Source organism: Arachis duranensis, chromosome 9 (assembly GCF_000817695.3).
Source record: "Arachis duranensis cultivar V14167 chromosome 9, aradu.V14167.gnm2.J7QH, whole genome shotgun sequence".
In the NCBI taxonomy this organism is placed as follows: Eukaryota; Viridiplantae; Streptophyta; class Magnoliopsida; order Fabales; family Fabaceae; genus Arachis; species Arachis duranensis.
This window is the reverse complement of record NC_029780.3, coordinates 75,167,266-75,176,698: the sequence shown is the minus strand read 5'-3', so window position 1 is coordinate 75,176,698 and position 9,433 is coordinate 75,167,266. Positions and strand designations below refer to the sequence as shown.

Genomic DNA, 9,433 nt, shown 5'->3' with positions numbered 1-9,433 from the left:
TGGGCCCCGGAAGTGGATTTATGCATCAATTACTTACTCTTGTAAACCCTCGTAGCTAGTCTAGTATAAATAGGATAGTTTACTATTGTATTAGACATCTTAGGACGTTTAGTTCTCAGATCATGGGGGCTGGCCATTCGGCCATGCCTGGACCTTTCACTTATGTATTTTCAACGGTGGAGTTTCTACACACCATAGATTAATGGTGTGGAGCTCTGCTGTACCTCAAGTTTTAATGCAATTACTATTATTTTCTACCCAATTCGATTTATTCCTGTTCTAAGATATTCGTTGCACTTCAACTTGATGAATATGATGATCCGTGACACTCATCATCATTCTCACCTATGAACGCGCGTGACTGACAACCACTTCCATTCTACCTTAGACCGGGCGCATATCTATTGGATTTCTTAATCAGAATCTTCATGGTATAAGCTAGAATTGATGGCGGCATTCATGGGAATCCGGAAAGTCTAACCTTGTCTGTGGTATTCCGAGTAGGATTCTGAGATTGAATGACTGTGACGAGCTTTAAACTCCTGAAGGCTGGGCATTAGTGACAAATGCAAAAGAATCACAGGATTCTATTCCAACCTGATTGAGAACCGACAGATGATTAGTCGTGCTGTGACAAAGCATTTGGACCATTTTCCCTGAGAGGATGGGATGTAGTCATTGACATCAGTGATGCCCTACATACAGCTTGCCATGGAAAGGAATAAGAGTGATTGAATGAAAGCAGTAGGAAAGCAGAGATTCAACAGGGACAAGCATCTCCATACGCTTATCTGAAATTCCCACCATTAATTTACATAAGTATTTCTATCCTTTATTATTTAAGCAAGTATCTCTTTATATTTCCCATAACCAATTATTATCCGCCTGACTAAGATTTACAAGATGACCATAGCTTGCTTCATACCAACAATCTCTGTGGGATCGACCCTTACTCACGTAAGGTATTACTTGGATGACCCAGTGCACTTGCTGGTTAGTTGTGCGGAGTTGTGACTAAGTGTAATTCACGTGTGAGATCTACCAAACTATTGGAGCCATTGTTGATGATCACAAATCCGTGAACCAGTGTCACGAATCATCACATTCGTCATGTTGAAGTGCAACGAATATCTTAGAATAGGAATAAACTGAATTGAATAGAAAATTATAGTAATTGCATTAAAACTCGAGGTACAGCTGAGCTCCACACACTTAATCTATGGTGTGCAGAAACTCCATCGTTGAAAATACATAAGTGATTGTCCCGGCATGGCCGAATGGCCAGCCCCCATGGTCTAAGAACTAAACGTCCAAAGATGTGGTCAAAGACTGAATGGTCAAAAGGCCACTAGTACAATAGTAAAAAGTTCTATTTATACTAAAACTACCTACTAGGGTTTACAGAAGTAAATAATTAATGCAGAAATCCACTTCTGGGGCCCACTTGGTGTGTGCTTGGACTGAGCTTGAGCTTTACACGTGCAGAGGCTTCTTTTGGAGTTGAATGCCAAGTTGTAATGTGTTTTTTTCATTCAACTCTGGTTCGTGACGTGTTTCTGGCGTTTGATTCCAGAATGCAGCGTGGAACTGGCTTTGAGCGCCAGTTTGTGTCGTCTAATCACAAATAAAGTATGGACTATTATATATTGCTGGAAATCTCTAGATGTCTACTTTTCGACACCTTTGAGAGCGCGCCATTTGGAGTTCTTTAGCTCCAGAAAATTCATTTCGAGTGCAGGTAGGTCAAAATCCAATAGCATTAGCAGTTTTTTGATAGCCTTTCATCAGAGTTTTGCTCAGGTCCCTCAATTTCAGCCAGAAAATACCTGAAATCACAGAAAAACACATAAACTCATAGTAAAGTCCAGAAATGTAAATTTAGCATAAAAACTAATGAAAACATCCCTAAAAGTAGCTGGATGCTACTAAAAACTATCTAAAACAATTCCAAAAAGCGTATAAATTATCCGCTCATCACAACACCAAACTTAAATTGTTGCTTGTCCCCAAGCAACTGAAAATCAATTAGGATAAAAAGAAGAGAATATACTATAAATTCCAAAATATCAATGAATATTAGTTCTAACTAGATGAGCGGGACTTATAGTTTTTTGCTTCTGAACAGTTTTGGCATCTCACTTTATCCTTTGAAGTTTAGAATGATTGGCGTCTATGGAAACTTAGAATTTTGGATAGTGTTATTGATTCTCCTTGTTAAGTATGTTGATTCTTGAATATAGCTACTTTTATGAGTCTTGGCTGTGGCCCTAAGCATTTTGTTTTCCAGTATTACCACCGGATACACAAATGCCACAAACACATGACTGGGTGAACCTTTTCAGATTGTGACTCAGCTTTGCTAAAGTCCCCAGTTAGAGGTGTCTAGAGCTCTTAAGCACACTCTTTTTGCTTTGGATCATGACTTTAACCACTCGGTCTCAAGCTTTTCACTTGGACCTGCATGCCACAAGCACATGGTTAGGGACAGCTTGATTTAACCGCTTATGCCTGGATTTTATTTCCTTGGGCCCTCCTATCCATTGATACTCAAAGCCTTGGATCTTTTTTACCCTAGCCTTTTGGTTTTAAGGGCTATTGGTTTTTTCTTTTTGCTTTTTCTTTTTCTTTTATTATCGCCAAAATTTTTTCGCAAGCTTTTGCTATTCACTGCTTTTTCTTGCTTCAAGAATCAATCTCATGATTTTTTAGATTGTCAGTAACATTTCTCTTTGTTCATCATTCTTTCAAGAGCCAACAATTTTAACATTCATAAACAACAAGATCAAAAATATGCACTGTTCAAGCATTCATTCAGAAAACAAAAAGTATTGTCATCACATCAATATAATTAAACTAAATTCAAGGATAAATTCGAAACTCATGTACTTCTTGTTCTTTTTGTATTAAAACATTTTTTTCAATTAAGAGAGGTGAAGGATTTATAGAATTATTCATAGCCTTAAGACATAGTTATTAAATACTAATGATTATGTAGGAAAGACACAAATATAGATAAACATTAAGCATAAAAATCGAAAAAATAGAGAAATAAGAACAAGGAATGAGTCCACCTAATTGATGGTGGTGCTTTCTTCTTAAAGAACCAATGATGTCCTTGATCTCTTCTATGTATCTTCCTTGCCTTTGTTGCTCCTCCCTCATTGCTCTTTGATCTTCTCTAATTTCATGGAGAATGATGGAGTGCTCTTGATGTTCCACCCTTAATTGATCCATATTGTAACTCAAGTCTTCTAGAGAAGTGTTGAGTTGTTCCCAATAATTGTTGGAAGGAAAGTGCATCCCTTGAGGCATCCCCGAGATTTCTTGGTGATGAGCTTCCTCATGCGTCTCTTAGGATCCATGAGTGGGCTCTCTTGTTTGCTCGATCTTCTTCTTAGTGATGGGCTTATCCTCCTCAATGGGGATGTCTCCTTCTATGATAACTCCAGCTGAGTAACATAGATGGCAAATAAGATGAGGAAAAGCTAGCCTTGCCATGGTGGAGGACTTTTCGGCTATTTTGTAGAATTCAAGGGAGATGACTTCATGAACTTCTACTTCCTCTCCATTTATGATGCTATGAATCATGATGGCCCGATCCACAGTAACTTCGGATCTATTGCTAGTGGGGATAATGGAGCGTTGGATAAACTCCAACCATCCTATAGCCACCGGCTTGAGGTCCAGTATTCTTAATTGAACTGGCATACCTTTGGAGTCTCTTTTCCATTGAGCTCCTTCCACACATATGTCCATAAGGACTTGGTCCAACTTTTGATCAAAGTTGACCCTTCTAGTGTAAGGGCATGCATCTCCTTGCATCATGGGCAAGTTGAATGCCAACCTCACATTTTTCGGACTAAAATCTAAGTATTTCCCCCGAACCATTGTAAGATAATTCTTTGGATTCGGGTTCACACTTTGATCATGGTTCCTAGTGATCCATGCATTGGCATAGAACTCTTGAACCATTAAGATTCTGACTTGTTGAATGGGGTTGGTCAGAACTTCCCAACCTCTTCTTTGGATCTCATGTCGGATCTCTGGATACTCATTTTTCTTGAGCTTGAAAGGGACCTCAGGGATCACCTTTTTCTTGGCCACAACATCATAGAAATGGTCTTGATGGGCTTTAGAGATGAATCTCTCCATCTCCCATGACTCGGAGGTGGACGCTTTTGTCTTCCCTTTCCCTTTTCTAGAGGTTTCTCCGGCCTTAGGTGCCATCAATGGTTATGGAAAAACAAAATAGCTATGCTTTTACTACACCAAACTTAGAGTGTTGCTCACCCTCGAGCAAGAGAAGAAACAATAGATGAAGAAGAAGAAGATATGGAGGAGTGAGAGAGAGGTTAGTGTTTCGGTCAAGGAGGAGAAGAGAGGGTTGTGTTATGTGAAAATGAAGAAGAATGGAGGGGTTTATATAGTAGAGGGAGAGGGGTTAAGGTTCGGCCAAATTGGGTGGGTTGGCTGGGAAAAAGGGATTTTGAATTTTGAAGGTAGTGGGGTTTGTGGAGAAGAGTGGATGGATGTGAGTGGTGAAAAGGTGATGGGGAAGAGAGATTGAGGTGATTGGTGAAGGGCTTTTGGGGAAGAGTGTTATTGGATTGTGTGAAGAGGAGAGAAGGTTAGTTGAAGTAGGTGGAGATCCTGTGGGGTTCACAGATCCTGAGATGATCCTGTGGGCTCCACAGATCCTGAGGTGTCAAAGATTATTATCCCTGCACCAATGAGGCGTGTAAAACACCCTCTGCATGCAATCCTGGCGTTCAACACCAGATTGATGCTTGTTTTTGGCATTGAACGCTAGCTTCATGCTTGTTTTGGGCGTTCAACGCCCATTTGCAACATGTTTCTGGTGTTGAACGCCAGTTCCATGCTTGTTTCTGGCGTTCAGCGCCAGCTTTCCTCAGGGTGTATTCCTGGCATTTAAACACCAGGATGTTGCTTGTTTCTGGCGTTCAACGCCAGATCCATGCTCTGTTCTAGCGTTGAACGCCAGCCAGATGCTCCTTACTGGCATTTATTTAAATGCAGTAAGTCCTTCATCTAGGGTGTGCTTTTTCTTTTGCTGTTTTTGATTCTTTTTTTTTTAATTTAAGTATTTATTTTGTGACTCCACATGATCATGAACCTAATAAAACATAAAGAAAAAATAAAATAAAAATAAAATTAGATAAATAAAAATTGGGTTGCCTCCCAATAAGCGCTCCTTTAATGTCACTAGTTTGACAGTGGGCTCTCATGGAGCCTCACAGGTGATCAGGTTAATGTTGTAGACTCCCAACACCAAACTTAGAGTTTTGGATGTGGGGATTCAACACCAAACTTAGAGTTTGGTTGTGGCCTCCCAACACCAAACTTAGAGTTTGATTGTGGGCGCTTTGTTTGACTCTGTACTGAGAGATGCTTTTCATGCTTCCTCTCCATGGTTGCAGAGGAACTCCCTTGTGTTTTAAACACAAGGTAGTCCCCATTTAATTGAAGGACTAATTCTCCTCTGTTAACATTTATCACAGCTCCTGCTATGGCTAGGAAAGGTCTTCTAAGGATGATGCATTCATCCTCCTCCTTCCTAGTGTCTAAGATTATGAAATCAGCAGGGATGTAAAGGCCTTCAACCTTCACTAACACGTCCTCTACTAATCCATAAGCTTGTCTTATTGACTTGTCTGCTATCTGTAGTGAGAATATGCCAGGCTGTACCTCAATGATCCTCAGCTTCTCTATTACAGAGAATGGCATAAGATTTATGCCTGACCCCAGGTCACATAAAGCCTTTTCAAAGGTCATGGTGCCTATGGTATAGGGTATTAAGAATTTGCCAGGATCTTGTCTCTTTTGAAGTAAAGGTTGCTGAATCCAAGTATCTAGTTCATTAATGAGCAAGGGAGATTCACCTTCCCAAGTCTCATTACCAAACAATTTGGCATTCAGCTTCATGATGGCTCCAAGATATTGAGAAACTTGCTCTCCAATTACATCTTCATCCTCTTTAGAGGAAGAATAGTTTTTAGAGCTCATGAATGGCAGAAGGAGGTTTAATGGAATCTCTATGGTCTCTATATGAGCCTCAGATTTCTTTAGGTCCTCAATAGGGAACTCCTTCTTACTTGAGAGACGTCCCATGAGGTCTTCCTCATTGGAATTCACGTCGATTCCTTCCTCTCTAGGTTCGGCTATGTTGATTATGTCAATGGCCTTACACTCTCTTTTTGGATTTTCTTCAGTGTTGCTTGGGAGAGTACTAGGAGGAGTTTCAGTGATTTTCTTACTCAGCTTGCCCACTAGTGCCTCCAAATTTCTAATGGAGGACCTTGTTTCACTCATGAAACCTAAAGTGGCCTTAGACAGATCAGAGACTAAGTTTGCTAAATTAGAAGTGCTCTGCTCAGAATTCTCTATCTATTGCTGTGAAGATGATGGATAAGGCTTGCTGTTGCTGAGCCTATTTCTTCCACCATTATTAAAGCCTTGTTGAGGCTTTTGTTGATCCTTCCATGAGAAATTTGGATGATTTCTCCATGATGAATTATAGGTGTTTCCATAAGGTTCACCCATGTAATTTACCTCTGCTATTGCAAGGTTCTCAGGATCATAAGCTTCTTCTTCAAAAGATGCCTCTTTAGTACTGTTGGATGCATTTTGCCATCCATTCAGACTTTGAAAAATCATGTTGACTTGTTGAGTCAACATTTTGTTCTGAGCCAGTATGGCATTCAGAGCATCAATTTCAAGAACTCTCTTCCTTTGAGGCGTCCTATTTCTCACGGAATTCCTCTCAGAAGTATACATGAAATTGTTATTTGCAACCATGTCAATGAGTTCTTGAGCTTCTGCAGGCGTTTTCTTTAGGTGAATAGATCCACATGCATAATGGTCCAGTGACATCTTAGAGAATTCAGATAGGCCACAATAGAATATATCCAAAATGGTCCATTCAGAAAGCATGTCAGAAGGACATCTTTTGGTCACCTGCTTGTATCTTTCCCAAGCTTCATAGAGGGATTCACCGTCTTTTTGTTTGAAGGTCTGAACATCCACTCTAAGCTTGCTCAGCTTTTGAGGAGGAAAGAACATAGCCAAGAAGGTCGCGACCAGCTTATCCCATGAGTCCAGGCTATCTTTTGGTTGTGAATTCAACCATATTCTAGCTCTGTCTCTTACAGTAAAAGGGAAAAGCATGAGCCTGTAGACTTCAGGGTCTACTCCATTAGTCTTAACAGTCCTGCAGATCTATAAGAACTCAGTTAAAAACTAGTAGGGATCTTCTGATGGAAGTCCATGGAACTTGCAGTTCTGTTGCAGTAGAGCAACTAGTTGAGGTTTCAGCTCAAAATTGTTTGCTCCAATAGCAGGTATTGAGATGCTTCTTCCATCAAACTTGGAAGTATGTGTAGTATAATCACCAAGCATCCTTCTTGCATTATTATTTTTAGCTGCCATCTCCTCTTTTTTTTTTTTGAAAATTTTTGTAAGGTTGTCTCTGGATTGTTGTAATTTAGCTTCTCTTAGTTTCCTCTTCAGAGTCCTTTCAGGTTCAGGATCTGCCTCAACAAGAATATTCTTGTCCTTGCTCCTGCTCATATGAAAAAGAAGGGAACAGAAAATAATAATAGGGATCCTCTTTACCACAGTAGAGAGATTCTTTTATGTTAGTAGAAGAAGAAAGAAATCGAAGAGGGAAAAGGTAAAAATCCAAACACAAGGGTGAAGATAGGTTCAGATTCTTGAGATGAAGAGAAGTGTTGGTAAATAAATAAATAAATAGAGGAAGATGAGAGGGAGAGAATTCGAAAATTAATTTTGAAAATTAAGTTAGTGATTTTCAAAAATTAAAGGAAGAAATAAAATTAAAATTAAAATTTAAAACCATTAGTTAATTAAAAGAATTTTGAAAAAAAGGGAGGTAATTTTCGAAAATTAGAGAGTTAAAATTAGGTAGTTTTGAAAAAGATAAGAGACAAACAAAAAGTCAAATAGTTAGTTGAAAAAGATTTAAAAGTCAATTTTTGAAAAGATAAGAAGTTAGAAAAGATATTTTGAAATCAAATTTTTGAAAAAGATATGATTAAAATGATATGATAAAAAGATTTAATTTTTAAAATTAAAATTAATTACTTGACTAACAAAAAACTAAAAGATATGATTCTAGAATTTAAAGATTGAACCTTTCTTAGCAAGAAAGTAACAAACTTCAAATTTTTGAATCAATCACATTACTTGTTAGTTAAGTTTCGAAAATTTTAAATAAAAATAAGAAAAAGATCTTGAAAAATGGTTTCAAATTTTCGAAAACCATAAAAAAATGAAAAAGATTTTATTTTCGAAAAGTTTTTGAAAAGATAAGATTTTTAAAATTGAAAATTCGACTTGACTTATAAGAAATAGCTAAGTTTTAAAAAATTTTTACTAAGTCAACTCAAATTTTCAAAATTTTGAGAGAAAAAAGGAAAATATATTTTTTTATTTTTGAATTTTGAATGATGAGTGGGAAAAACATAAAAATGACCCAAAACATGAAATTTTTTTTATCAAAACCAATGATGCATGCAAGAACACTATGAATGTCAAGATGAACACCAAGAACACTTTGAAGATCATGATGAACATCAAGAACATATTTTTGAAAATTTTTTTATGCAAAGAAAATATGCAAGACACCAAACTTAGAAATCTTTCATGTTTAGACACTATGAATGCAAAAATGCACATGAAAAACATCATACAACACAAAACAAGAAAATTTAAAGATCAAACAAGAAGACTTACCAAGAACAACTTGAAGATCATGAAGAACACTATGAATGCATGAATTTTCGAAAAACGCAAGAACAAGATGAATATGCAATTGACACCAAACTTAAAACATGACACAAGACTCAAATAAGAATCACAAAATATTTTTGGTTTTTTTTATTTTTTTGGATTTTTATTTTATATTTTTTGAAAACATATTTTGGAAAAACGAAGTAATGAATCCAAAGTCCTCAATCAGAATTCCAGGAATCATGTAATGTTAGTCTAAAGCTCTGGTCCAAGAATTAGACATGGCTTTACAGCCAACCAGGCTTCAACATGTTACATGAAACTCTAGAATTCATTCTTAAAAACTCTGAAAATTTTCGAAAACAGGTGATAAATTTTTGAAAGATTTTTGAAAAAAAAATTTTTGACAATAAAACAAAAAGAAAATTACCTAATCTGAGCAACAAGATGAACCGTTAGTTGTCCAAACTCGAACAATCCTCGGCAACGGCGCCAAAAACTTGGTGCACGAAATTGTGATCTCTAATAATGGCATTCAACTTGGTATGCGCGTTTATAACTCAGCACTTTCATCACAACTTCGCACAACTAACCAGCAAGTGCACTGGGTCGTCCAAGTAATAAACCTTACGTGAGTAAGGGTCGATCCCACGGAGATTGTTGG

At 37.6% G+C, this 9,433-nt stretch overlaps 1 non-coding gene across 1 annotated transcript; it reads left to right on the top strand.

The window, feature by feature from the left end:
* The first annotated feature begins 6,945 nt into the window (after positions 1 to 6,945).
* Positions 6,946 to 7,053, top strand: LOC127741850 (small nucleolar RNA R71). The gene has a single exon (XR_008003055.1). It is a non-coding gene; the product is annotated as a small nucleolar RNA R71 (small nucleolar RNA).
* Positions 7,054 to 9,433: the final 2,380 nt, after the last annotated feature.